Source organism: Rosa rugosa, chromosome 7, assembly GCF_958449725.1.
Source record: "Rosa rugosa chromosome 7, drRosRugo1.1, whole genome shotgun sequence".
Classification (NCBI taxonomy): domain Eukaryota; kingdom Viridiplantae; phylum Streptophyta; class Magnoliopsida; order Rosales; family Rosaceae; genus Rosa; species Rosa rugosa.
The window spans coordinates 30997933-31012203 of record NC_084826.1 but is presented as its reverse complement, the minus strand read 5'-3'; the positions used below and the strand labels follow the sequence as shown (position 1 = coordinate 31012203).

General features: G+C 40.7%; 1 long non-coding RNA gene across 3 annotated transcripts; it reads left to right on the top strand.

Annotated features, from left to right (window-relative positions):
• Window positions 1-1534: 1534 nt before the first annotated feature.
• Window positions 1535-14214, top strand: LOC133723573 (uncharacterized). Of its 3 annotated transcripts, none has more exons than XR_009853134.1 (4): window positions 1535-1590; window positions 12020-12360; window positions 13860-13931; window positions 14010-14214. It is a non-coding gene; the product is annotated as an uncharacterized LOC133723573 (long non-coding RNA). The 3 variants fall into 3 exon arrangements; XR_009853133.1 differs by lacking the exon at window positions 1535-1590 and having other exon boundaries at window positions 11100-12157; window positions 12248-12360; XR_009853132.1 differs by lacking the exon at window positions 1535-1590 and having other exon boundaries at window positions 11100-12360.
• The last annotated feature ends 57 nt before the right edge of the window (window positions 14215-14271 follow it).

Below are 14271 nucleotides of genomic sequence, written 5' to 3'. Positions count from 1 at the left end.
GGTGAAGCAGCAAGGTGGGAAGACGATTGATGATATATACGGCAGTGAGGACACATTCTCCCCAAAAATTAATGGGTAGATGTGACTGAAAACGAAGGGCACGAGCGGTTTCAAGGATATGTCGATGTTTCCGCTCAACGACACCATTTTGCTGCGGTGTATAAACACAAGAATGTTGAAAAAGAACACCCTCTTCAAGAAAGAAATTTTGTAATGAAAGAAATTCAGCCCCATTATCTGAACGAAGTTGTTGAACTTTTGTGTTGAATTGAGTGTTTACATAATTAAAAAAACGACGGAGTAAAGGTTGTGTTTCACTTTTGTGTCGCATTAAGAAAATCCATGTAAATCGGGAAAAATCATCCACAATAGTCAAAAAGTAATGAGCACCAGAAAGAGAAGGAATTTTATGACGTCCCCAAATATCACAATGAATAAGAGAAAAACATTTCGAAGTTGAAATTGAACTGGAAGGAAAAGGTTGGCGAGTTTGTTTCGCCAATGGACAAACGTCACATTTATGATTAGAATCAAAATTAAAATGGAGAGAATTATTAGCTAAAAATTGGAGACGAGCAGAGGAAAGGTGACCCAAACGACGATGCCAAAGATCAGAGGATATGATGAGATTGCAAGCGAAGTGAGAGGAAGGAGAAGTTGAAGCCAACGCCACAAGGTAGTAGAGGTTACCACGTCGCTTACCCACACCAATTATCGTCCTCGTAGCCAAGTCCTGTAAAATACACCAAGATGGGAAAAATGTCACTGAACAAGATAAATCATCGATTGTTTTGCCAATAGACATAAGATCAACTCTAAAACTTGGCACACAGAGGACATCATTTAATTGAAAAGAATCATTAAATTGAATTGATCCAGTCATAGAAATGCCAGCCGTGTCTCCACTAGGTAATGAAACTGGTGCCAAAGAAGGATGCTTGATATTTGTCAATGATGTAGGAGAAGAAGTAATATGATGAGTTGCTCCGCTGTCGAGTATCCAACGATTTGGAGCAACAGGTAACAAACTTGTAGCATATTCAGTTGCAGAAGCAGCATTGGCTTGAGGAATTTGTGGTGTAAAGTAGTTGCCAGTACCAATTCTACTATTGGAAGTTTCAGAGAAAAAATCGTCACCAATTGCCATTGAAAAAAAAGTGCAAGGCTGCTACTTAATAGCAGAAAAAACTGCTTGTAATTGGCAGGAAAAAATTGGAAATTTGGAATGGAGAGACTGCTAGTGGCGGCAGAGAGAAGAAGAAGAGCCAGGAATTATTCCTGCTCTGATACCATATAGGAAAAGATGTTTTGGCTAAATTGTGTTAATTGTATTCAATCCTGTAACATATATACAAGGCACCTACTGCATTTCTTGTGGTTCTCCAACAAGTTAGGAGACCAGTAAGGAAAGACAGTTATCACAGTTACAATTGGAATCAAAGACTATACTAACAAATCAAAACTACTTAATACAAATATATTCTTGCATATCAAGACAATCCCAATTCAATGCTGCGAGATATACTTTCCAACAGTTGCAAAGTATTCTAAATACTTTCCTGTCATTTTTACAGGAAGAACTGTTGACAGGTGATTGTTTTTATTTGTTAGTTTACTTGAAATAGTGATTAACAATATGAGACAAACAAATTCTGCTCTAGAAATATAAATTACCTTCATCTTTTTAGGTTTACCTGAATGTGACCATTTAAATTAAAGTTTGAAATGATACATGGATACCATTCATACTATAAAATATAAAAGTCAATCATTTAATCTAATAAAGTGGATTTGATTTGCATCCTGAGCATGTTTAAATTCTTAAACTATGGTTACATTTTATGGTATTCACTTGAACTTCACTTAGGTATACAGTCTACTTGGCATGCATCTAATATTCTAATATCAGAGCCCAACGAGGAGGTCCAACTTTATCTTTTCCACTTAGGTTGCGGCATGACATATGTATACCTCTCTATGATACAGATTGGCATTTCAGATGACCTGCCCTAGGATGTAAAAATTTCTCATCTGTAACAAAAGGGCTTAACTTGATTTTAGGGATGCATGGTGATTAAAGGTTAAGTTATAGGGTTTAACACTTTTTCTTAAGGAACGCGAATATACTATTATAAAAGGAGAAGGAAATTACAGTACATGATGGACAAGAGGTCCATCTGAAACACTCCGCAAGAAGCAGCAAAGCCACTAACTTGGCATCAACCAAAACAGAAAAACATTATTTATTCAAATTAGCAACCCAATCAGGCAATCAAGATCAATCAAACAAAAGGGAACACCACCCTTAAATTATTTAGATAAGGAAGCCCAAAGGAAGCAAGGAACTTAATATGTCTATTCCCCTCAATGTTTTTAGGAGTATTGTTGGAAAAATATTGGACTTTGTTTGAGGACAAGCATAAATTGACAGAAATATAGAGAGAGTAATAATTCAGAGAGAATGGAGATTCATGTGTGTTTATTCATCTCATACAAGAGGGTATTTATAGGAATACATTACAAGTGTGAAAGCTCAAAGATAATATCAAGCTTGGTATCAACTTGATTTACAGCTGCAGCTCAACATGGTAGCTGTGATGATGATAATTGCCATGCTTGTTGCCCTTTGGCATAAAGCTTGTCACACAAGTCTCTATACTTATATTATACACTCAAGTACCTTATCTATACACTCAAGTGCCTATTTATACATGATATAGACATTTATACTATGACTCATATATACTACAATATGATTCATGTATACTACAACACTCCCCCTTGGATATTTCATGTTTAATAGCATTGTCTAGGCCGTGCGCTTCGAAATTGCCTCGTTAAAAACCTTGCCAAGTAATAAAACCCTGTGGGAAAAAACAACCTTGGTCGAAGGAGAAAAAGAGCACAACGCGCGTTGAGTGTGGAGTATGTTTCTGGATACTCCCCCTGATTTAGACTTCCCCTGAAGATCATGGGAGTTTGGATAACCTTCTTAATCCGATGCTCTTCACATGTTTCTCGAAAGGGGATTTTGGTAACGACTTAGTAAATAAGTCCGCTACATTATCCTCTGATCGGATTTGATTTACTTCAATTTTTAGAAGTGTTTGCTGTTGCTGATTGTAAAAGAATTTCGGTGATATATGCTTGGTATTGTCGCCCTTGATGAAACCTAATTTCATTTGCTCAATACAAGCTGCATTATCTTCATAAATGCATGTAGGCTCATTTGTGGTGAACTTCAAACCACAAGTTCCTCGAATATGTCTATTTATAGACCTTAGCCATATGCATTCACGCACAGCTTCATGTAGAGCAATAATCTCTGCATGATTTGAGGAAGTAGCAACAAGGGTCTGTTTTGTAGATCTCCAAGATATCGCCGTGCTTCCCATGGTAAAGACATAACCTGTTTGGGATCGACCTTTATGAGGGTCAGAGAGATACCCTGCATCAACAAATCCCATCAACACATCATTATCATTTTGATGGAGGGGAGGAGGAGAACGTCGGTCACCATGGACGGTGTCACTGGCGTCTACATTACGGAAGATGGCTTTTTGCCTCTTGGGGTCTGATCCCATGCTTCCGTCTTTTCTTTTCTCTCTGTAGGGATAAAACAAGCCCATATCAATCGTACCTTTTAAGTATCGAAAGATTGTCTTTATGCCAATCCAATGACGGCGTGTTGGCGCAGAACTATGTCGAGCTAACAAGTTCACTGCGAATGAGATATCCGGTCTTGTGCATTGAGCTAAATACAATAATGCGCCTATCGCACTTAGATAGGGTATTTTAGCCTCTAATAAATCTTCGTCCTCATCCCTTGGACGAAACGGATCTTTTGTGGGCTCAAGACTACGGCCGATCATGGGAGTACTTACAGGCTTTGCTTTATCTTCATTAAAGCGCCTTAGTAATTTTTGAGTATATGCTGACTGATGGATCATAATCCCATCACTACGGTGCTCGAGTTCTATTCCGAGGCAAAACCGTGTTTTCCCAAGATCTTTCATCTCAAACTCGGATTTCAAATATTTAGCAGTTTCCTTTAACTCATCTAGAGTTCCAATTAGGTTCATGTCATCGACATAAACTGCTACAATTGCAAATCCGGAACTTGTCTTTTTAATGAACACGCAAGGGCATATTTCATTGTTAACATATCACTTCCCAATCAAGTAGTCACTTAGACGGTTATACCACATCCGTCCGGATTGTTTCAATCCATATAGTGAGCGTCTTAATCTTATTGAAAACGCGCTCCGTGGTTTAGAGCCACTTGATTTTGGGTAATTGAAGTCCATCTGGAACCTTCATATATATCTCTGAATCTAGATCCCCATAGAGATATGTTGTAACCACATCCATAAGCTGCATGTCAAGTTTTTCGGAAACTACCAAACTGACAAGGTAGCGGAACGTTATAACGTCCATTACGGGAGAGTATGTCTCCTCGTAGTCGATTCCAGGGCGTTGTGAGAAACCTTGCGCCACAAGGCGGGCTTTGTATCTAACAACCTCATTTTTCTCATTACGCTTTCTAACAAAGACCCATTTGTGGCCAACAGGCTTTATATTTGGTGGTGTCAGCATTATAGACCCAAATACTTGTCTCTTTGTTAGTGAATCCAATTCAGTCTGGATCGCATCTTTCCATTTAGGCCAATCTGCTCTACGTTGACATTCTTCAACGGAGCGAGGTTCGATATCATCGTATTCTATAATTCCTTTTGCAATATGATATGCAAATGCATCATCAATAGTCATAGAATTTCTATCCATCATCACATGCATACTAGTGTAATTCATGGAGATCTCTCTATTCTCTGGATTTGGTTCTGTCATTGGAGCGTCCCCCAATGATGTCTCTTGGACATAACCATAATCCGGAATATTCTCATGAGATGGATTATTTGTATCGATGATTAATGGATTATTTTGTGCCAAACTCGCTTTCTTCCTTGGGCGAGAATCCATCGAACCTATGGGCCTCCCGCGCTTCCTGGCAGGAGCCGTGGGCCTAGCCAATGTGTCACCCATAGAGGGGACGTTGGCGCCATTCTCATGTACTCTTGAGATGGCATTATGTCTTTTAGGGACATCAATCCTTGCAGGTACATTTGCAGCAGGTATGTGTGATCTTGTCACTTTAGCGATATCAGAAAACGCATCAGGCATCGATTCTGCTACGTTCTGAAGATCGAGAATTCTCCGCACTTCTATTTCAGACTGTGCGGTTCGGGGATCAAGATGAGACAAAGTGGGGACAAACCACGACAATTCCTGTCCTTTTTGTTGAACATTAGTGTTCATGTCTCCCCCTAATGACGGGAAGACTGTCTCATCAAAGTGACAATCCGCAAATCTAGCGGTAAATAGATCACCTGTCAAGGGTTCTATGTAGCGGATAATGGTTGGAGAGTCATAGCCAACATAAAGGCCTAATCGTCTTTGAGGACCCATTTTAGTGCGCTGTGGCGGCGCAATTGGCACATAGACTGCACACCCAAATATGCGTAAGTGTGAGACATTTGGCTCATACCCAGTTACCATCTGGGACGCAGAAAAGGGTTGTGTGGCAGTGGGCCTTAGACGAATAAGCACAGCTGCGTGCAATATTGCATAGCCCCAAGCAGAAATAGGGAGATTGGTGCGCATAACCAATGCCCTAGCAACCATTTGAAGTCTTTTAATGGCAGCTTCTGCGAGACCATTTTGGGTATGTACATGAGGGACAGGGTGTTCAACCTCGATCCCAATGGACATGCAATAATCATCAAAAGTCTTTGATGTAAACTCCCCAGCATTGTCAAGACGAATTGACTTAATAGGGTGATCAAGGTGGTGAGCCCTTAACTTAATGATTTGTGCTAGGAGTTTAGCAAATGCAGCATTTCTTGTGGATAAGAGCATGACATGTGACCAACGTGTCGATGCATCAACCAACACCATAAAATATCTAAATGGTCCGCAAGTTGGATGGATAGGTCCACAAATATCACCTTGTATTCTTTGCAAGAATGGTATATTTTCTTTAGTGTCCTTTGCATAGGATGGTCTCAATCCTACTTTTGCTAAAGAGCAAGCTTTGCAAAACGAATGATATGCTTGAGAAGTAATTCTTTGAACCTCTCTTGGGTTCGTACTTCTTTTCGTTTTGAAGAATGGATGTCCGTGTGAAGTTTTTAATATACGGATCATCATATCACGACCTGGATGTCCCAAACGGTCGTGCCAAAGCCTGTATGTGTCAGAATCCCATAAATTTTTATTCATGACATGGTTGGATTCAATGACTCTAATAGTGGTTGCGTACAATCCACTAGAGCGACACATAAGTTTCTCTAATACTCGTGTATTTCCGTAGTTATTAGAGGTGATGCAAAGGAACTCTTGTCCATTCTCACTATGTGTTTCCACATGAAAATCATTGGCTCTTATATCTTTAAAACTCAATAGGGTTCTTCTAGCCCTTGGAGCATATAGAGCTTCGGTGATATTAATATTTGTGCCATTTGGCAACAAAAATTGAGCTGGTCCTCGACCATGAATCAATTGTGATGGTCCTGCCATCGTAGTTACTGAAGTTTGACTAGGCGTCATCCATAAGAATAATTGCCTATGTCGTAATATAGTATGTGTGGTGCCACTATCAAGAAGGCATTCCAATTCTCCCGAAAACATACTGAAAAAATAAAGTTCGGAATATTAACATATGTCCATGACATTGAATGATAATGCGATACTTTATTAATAAGGAAAAAAGCCAATGATTACATCAAAGTTTCCAAAGTCTATTCCAAAATAAAATCAAACTTATACAAATTGTAATTGCTCAATCCGTTTGGTAATTCCAATGAAATATGACCAGGGAAGTAGAGAGATGTTGGTGGAGCGAGGCTCGCTTAAATACCCCGATCTCAATTACTTTCCTAGACATCATACTTCATTAGGTACGCCACATGAGAAAGAGTCAATACAATTGTCATTTATTGACTAAGGCACATTTGCCGTTTTATTGGAAAATAGAAAAGACTATTCTAATCAAAGTCTGCGGCATCCTCGTGCTCTTCATTTACAGCTTTGAAGTCTTCTATGGTGAGATTGACATCTTCACCATTTTCTTCTTCAGCAAGGTTGGCTTCTTGCTCCCTTATTTCCCTGTACTCCTTGTAGCGTGCAGCTAGTTGAGTACTTGCCTGGCATTGCTTAAACCAATGCTCGATTGAACCACACCGATGACACACGTCATTGTGGTTGCCTCCCTTGATTTGAGGTGCAGGTGGTGCACGTTGTGGATATTCCCTAGGCGGGTTGTTACTGCTACTACCACGGCGTATGGTGCGACCTCCACGGCCCACAGTGTTACGGCCCATGGTGTTGTTATATCCACCTCTCCCACGTGTGTAGTTACCACCACGTGTGCCCGCACTATAGTTGCGGCTGCCTTCTTTGTTGGGGCGGTTATATGGACCCGTTCGTCCTTCATGTCCCCTGTTATTAGGGTATACATGTCCCCTATTAGTAGGGTACCGCTCCTTGCGCCCTCTCTTGGGTGCATTATAATTCGCCTCACGAACGCTTTTGGTTCCAACGGGCCTTGAATTATAATTCTTTACAAGGATGTTGTCGTGCTTCTCAGCTACCGACAAAAGATTGATGAGCTCATTGAACTTTGTCAGTCGTCCAGCATTATATTCAGTGTGATGCTGCTTTGATAGTATAATTGCTGAGACGGGGAAGGTAGAGAGAGTTTTCTCAATTAGCTCTTCTTCTGTGATAGGTTTTCCACAGAACTTTAGCATGGCCTTTAGGCGAAGAGCTTCTGAATTGTATTCAGAAACAGACTTGAAGTCTGAGAAGCGTATATTGCTCCACTGAACCTTCAAGTCAGGGAGGAGGGAATCTTGGATATTACCAAAGCGCTCTTCTAGCGCTGCCCATAGGTCCTTTGCATCTTTGATGGACATATACTCTAATTTGAGTGCTTTGTCCATATGGCGTCGCATCAAGATAATTGCTTGTGCATGCTTTATGGATGTTCGTTGGAACACAAGGCCCGCACTTGGTGCCTGTATGATGGGCAATATCCCTTTCGATGTGAGATGGTTCTCAACGTCGGTTCTCCAACTATGGTATTCCAAACCTGTTGAGTCAAGGATTTGAAAATCGAGTCTAGGTTCATTCGACATCCTTGAAATAGTGTTGTCGGAAATGACCACAAAGTTGCAGGAAAAATGTCTCGAAAGTCGCCGGAAAATGGCTTGGAAAGTCGCCGGAAAAGTGCCCGGAAAGTTGTCGGAAAAGTGCCCGGAAAGTTGTCGGAAAAGTGCCGGGAAAGTTGTCGGAAAAGTGTCCCGAAAGTCGCCGGAAAAGTGTCCCGAAAGTCGCCGGAAAAGTGTTCCGAAAGTCGCCGGAAAAGTCGCCGGAAAGTTGTCGGAATCTGTCGGCAGATGCTAGGCAGCAGCTCGGCAGCTGCTAGGCAGCAGCTCGGCAGCTGTTCGGCAGCTGCGCAGCAGGGGCTCGGCAGGGGCTCGGCAGATGAGCTCGGCAGCTTTCGGCAGGTGCTGTCGACAGCTTTCGGCAGGACTCGCTCGGCAGGTCTCGGCAGCTTCTCGGCAGGTCTCGGCAGGACTCGCTCGGCAGCTCTCGGCAGCTTCTCGGCAGATCTCGGCAGGACTCGGCAGGGCTTCGACAGCGGTTCGGCAGCGGTTCAATTTTTCCGGTGGCCGGTTCAGGCTGTTTCCGGCCGGTTCTGGCGGTTCTGAAACCGGTTCTGGGCTTCTTGGATCAAGGGCTTTGATATGTGCTAGGGTTTGGAGGTTTTTTGTAGGTTTGGAAAAATGGCTTTAATCGGATTATGAACTTCCTCTATTTTGACAATTTCGATTCTAATTCTAGAGCAATTTCGTGCTGATAACGTGTTTGAGGACAAGCATAAATTGACAGAAATATAGAGAGAGTAATAATTCAGAGAGAATGGAGATTCATGTGTGTTTATTCATCTCATACAAGAGGGTATTTATAGGAATACATTACAAGTGTGAAAGCTCAAAGATAATCTCAAGCTTGGTATCAACTTGATTTACAGCTGCAGCTCAACATGGTAGCTGTGATGATGATAATTGCCATGCTTGTTGCCCTTTGGCATAAAGCTTGTCACACAAGTCTCTATACCTATATTATACACTCAAGTACCTTATCTATACGCTCAAGTGCCTATTTATACATGATATAGACATTTATACTATGACTCATATATACTACAATATGATTCATGTATACTACAACAGACTTGTCATTATCTAAAATGCATTAAGTTAATAAGCTTTGATTTAATCTGAAAATTAAACAATAGAAATACATATCTAGGACTCTATCCTGTTATCAATTGAGGTATATGTCTCTCAATTGAAGTAGGAATCTTATCTGTCAAATAACCTGATTGACATCAAGTGTAAGTGATAAACGTTAAGCTTCTGCTGATAAACTCTTAAGCAAACCTTGGACTCTTTATGGGATGAGCACAAGGCTAAGTTTAGGCCTCTATATATATATCAGGAAAAAGTCCCTGTGTTAACTACGACTTGCATTAAGATCAGTCCCATTCTGAAAGCTCTAGTAGTATAACATAGAAGACTTTTTCTTCTCGTTTGTTTCTGGTTCTGTGTTGGTGCATTGGAGGTTCTGGAGTTAGCAGCTTCTGGAGTTCGTGGTTTCTGGAGTTGCTGTGCAGAGTGCAGACAAGGGACGTTTGTGGTTGTCAAGTTGTTGCTGGAATTTTTGTTGTTGAAAGCTGTAGCTGACATGGCAGGACAAAGCATTGATATGCAGAATAATGGTAATCATGACATCCCACTATGAAACATATATCATGTGGTTGTGTTCTTTTGTGTTCTTTTGATGTATTGCTTTTGTTTTCTTTACATCATTTGGTCCTACAAGTATAACATAAGAGGAACAGAAAGTAAAAGAGAGAAGAGAGAAGATGGCTAACCTTACCTAGAATAAATCTTCCATTCAGTTGTGCAGATAGATTTAGGGGGGTGAAATTTGCACCCCCAAAAATTTACAAGCCACACCCACTTTCAATTTTTTTATAATATTTCATCCCAAGTTTTTGGCACTTCCTAAAACACCCTCCCCCTCTCTCTTCCAGACCACCACCAAGGTCCCCGTTCTTCTCTTCCCACTGCCGGCCAAGTCCTCCACATCATCCACTGCTGGAACCGCCGTCAAGGTCGCCGTCGCCGCACCAAAATCGAAGGGGAAGGCGAAGCCCAAAGCAGACGCTAATGCCGACGCGATCAAGCCCAAGAGAAACGTCAACAGGAACGCTGCCATTCTGAAGCCGACTTCGATCTCTCCAGCTCTCGGCAGCTTCCTCGGCGGCGCCCCTGAGTGCTCTCGCGCCGAGGCCGTGAAGCAGATCTGGAGCCACATCAAGCTCCAAAACATGCAGGTCGTGATTTCGATCTCCTTTGCTTCATTCTCTGCGTTTATAATGATGATGGTGTGTGTTGATGCAGTGTTAAATCCCTGGGTTCTGAAAAATTGTCCGGTGGACCTCTGCGAACCCAACCCTCATCGACCAAGCCCTCTGAAGCTCCAGCTCATCGTCTTCCTCGAAGAGTTCTCCTACCCGCTCTTCACATCCGACCCGGATTCCCTCCCCAAAACCCTCCACCGCCTCATCGAAACCCTCTGCGCCCTGATCCAGAAACCCGCCGATGGCGTCCACGTTTCCCTCGCCCTCAAGGAGCAGACCATGCTCTCCGTCACCACTATCGTCATCGCCGCCGACTACATGCCGTCGAGCTGCTCCTCACACTCTTTTTATATCCACCTCTTATCCCATCTATTCAACATGATTATATATCTTACTCTGATAGGAATTGAAATTTCCAATCCACAGAAATCCAGACTGCCAAACAGCTAGACAGATAACCGGTGGTTTTGGAAGAGTTGTTGTGATTTTGGAGAAGAGAGAGAGAGAGAGCGAGAAAGAGAGACAGGGAAGAAAAGACCCAAAAAGAAGAAAAAAAAATTTCAACTTTTGAGGGTATTTTAGGAAGTGCCAAAAGATTTAGGATGAAATATTATAAAAAAATTGAAAGTGGGTGTGGTTTGTAAATTTGGGGGGTGCAAATTTCACCCCCCTAGATTTACAGCACTTTAGACAAAGACCCCGACAAAATAAAATGGAACTCTTCCCTTTGCAAGTTTTGTTATTCCCTCCTATTCACACTACACAAATAGAGACCAGCAGCGAACACCAGGATAACACCTCTCCTCTTAGCGCTTAGCCATAGAAACACCTCAGTCAACAAGGGATAGCAGTTTTTACAATTTAACAATAATTCACTCCATCCCAAATTTGTAAGCACATGGGTAGTGTAAAAAGATGTTTGCTGACTTTGGTCAATTCACACACTGTTTTATACAATAACACGTACTGCAGAGAAAATGAAAAAGTACAGGACCTCCTCTATTGAAGCATATCTCATGTATGGGTCTTCTCAGATGCTACTTCTGCAAATTTTCAGTCAAATTGGAAATTTTCACCAGAAGTCTGCACTTTGGCAATTTGTGTGGCAATTTGTGCATCTGAAGTTACCAATAATTTACCATGTGTTTTGTAATCAGTATAAGCATCCATGATTTCGGTGATATTTTGAATAATCCAAAGTATCGCTACATTCACCATCATTTATAATTTCAACCTTGCAAACTCTCTCATTTATATTTACCATCATCTATCTATCTACCTATCTATCTATCTAATAATTGTGTGTACTCATGGATGCACTTGTCAGATGCACTCTTTTCATATGTTTTTATATCTTCATAATCAATATATCCTGCAATATTGTAGCCAAATGTTTGTGTGTGTTCATATACATATATTCAATATCATTATGTTTGTTGGTTTATCACGATTCCAAAAGCTTGAGCTAATACAACATGTTGACAGATTACATGAGCAAATTAATGACACTTTTACCCTGTTTTGCAGTACATCGGCTCTTGGTAAAGGAATGTCAACTAAAGAGAGAAGGAAATTAAAGCACGAGCTGCAGTCCCTAAAGATGGAGGACATATCTTCATTTATGGAATCTTTGCCATCTGACTTCCTCACAATATTGCGTACAGAGTAAGCTATGAGCACAACCTCAGCTCTCTTTATAAGATGCTGTGATACTTTTCACATCCTTTACTCTTGTATCTTTCTCTCTATATTCAGTGGACTATTGAGGTCTATTGCTAGTAAGTTGGGCGATTGACAAAGAGTCAGGATACTAGCCTATGCCAAATATGCACTATATGGTCTTTCCCCAAAGTTGAATCCAGAATCTGGTAAATTTTGATCTCGGGTACTATTAGTTTCCATATTCTTTTTCTTTTAGCCTGCCCTTTTTAAGGGTACGATGGAAAGTCATTTTTTAACTAGAGAACAACCTTCTTGTGTAGAAGTTTTTCAAAGAACAAAATATTTATTAAATTACAAGTACTGATTCCAACTTAACAAATGCAGCAGAGGTTAATTTTTTGTTAGCAACACTTTACGTTTGACGGAAAGGAACCAAGTTTGGGAATTAGTCGGTGCTGTTTTAGAATGAGCATTCAATTATATTGATTGTTATCACTTCGTACTATACTATCTGAATATTTTCTTAATTCTGTGAAAGTACTAGAATGGCCTAGAGGGGGGGGTGAATAGGCAATTAACAATTATTTGCAATCAATTTTCCTGGACGTTGTTGAGGGATTGGAAAAGCCTATCTATCCCAAACCACAGTATAAAGCATTTACCATATGCAAGCATAAGAATAAATAACAGAAAAGTAAAGAACACAGGAAAATGTTTACGCAGTAAAACCCTCAAAAATGAGGTAAACAACTGCGGGCCTCAGGCCAAGTGCTTAAGCACACACTATAAAATAGTAAACAAAATACAAGGTACACTTACAACCTCTCGGATAACTCTGGACTCGGTTATCTCTAGCTAAACTCTTTTAGCCAGTTGAACTACCTCTCAGTAATTTGTCTACAGCTTCTAAATGTGCTCCACTTGTCTTGACAACATCGGTCTTGAAAACTCAAACATAGTTGATTTTCTCAACTGAACTCATCGGTATTGAATACAAGAGAATGTTAAGAATAGAATACACTCATGACTCACTTATTCTCTTGAACATTGAACTCAGACACTACACCTCAAAACCGATGCAACTTATGGAACCAAAGCATTCTTTTTATACACCCAGACTGCTTAGAAGAACTTTGTTAAACGCTCAAAGTGCAAGTCCACGTGAGGGGACACCAGCCTGTAAGATAAAAAGAAAAAGAAGGCATATGGGCGCATCATGTAGACACAAAGAATGCACAGTACTATGACTTAATTAAAACAACCACATGGAGAGTGCACAGCACTATGACTTAATTAAATCAACCACATGGATGCTTACAGAAAGGTGCATAGCACTTATCACAATATCTCAAATCCTGACCCTATGACATGTAAAGAAGGAAAACACATGGATGCACGAGAAGAGTGCATAGCACTTATCAGAACTTTTCAAGCATGCAGAAATTGATGCAGACCACTAACAAGTGTTTCAAAAGTTGACGACCTCAGGATTGAAGACACCTAACAATCCTGATAATTAATTCTGCACAATGTGATGACTGAAACTCACCCAACAAACGTATGAGTCAGTGCGTCATTGTCATGTGTTACTGATCCAAATGCTTAGATCAAATCACTCACACACTTTTAGCTAGAACACTCAAGTTTTGTATAAGGGGAATGCCAACATACAATTCTTATACTAACATTCTGATTGTGGTTTCAGACAATGCTATTAAAGTAAAGTTCTCACAATTGACAGCATATGTGAGTTACCTTCAGTTAAGGCTTATTCTTGGTAAGAATGCATATGATCAACCATTTAACAGAGACCATGTTATCAAGAACGGTGACTAAAGTTCTGTTGATGTTTCAGAGGTCCTAGAGCTGCTTTCTTGGATAGCAAAGGTCAAGCAGCTTCTATTTAATTTTTATGAAAAGAACGGTGGCGCCCTGGTGCTGTGAGGGAAATCTTGATTTTTTTGAATGATCTCAACCTATAAAGGAGGTGTTTTGTTCATGAGATTTCTCAAATTTGTGTCTTGTTTATTCTGTGTGACAAGTCCATCTCTTTAAAAGGGAGATGGCGAAACGTACGGAACCCACCCACCCACCCTCTGTCGTCATTGTTCAAGCGC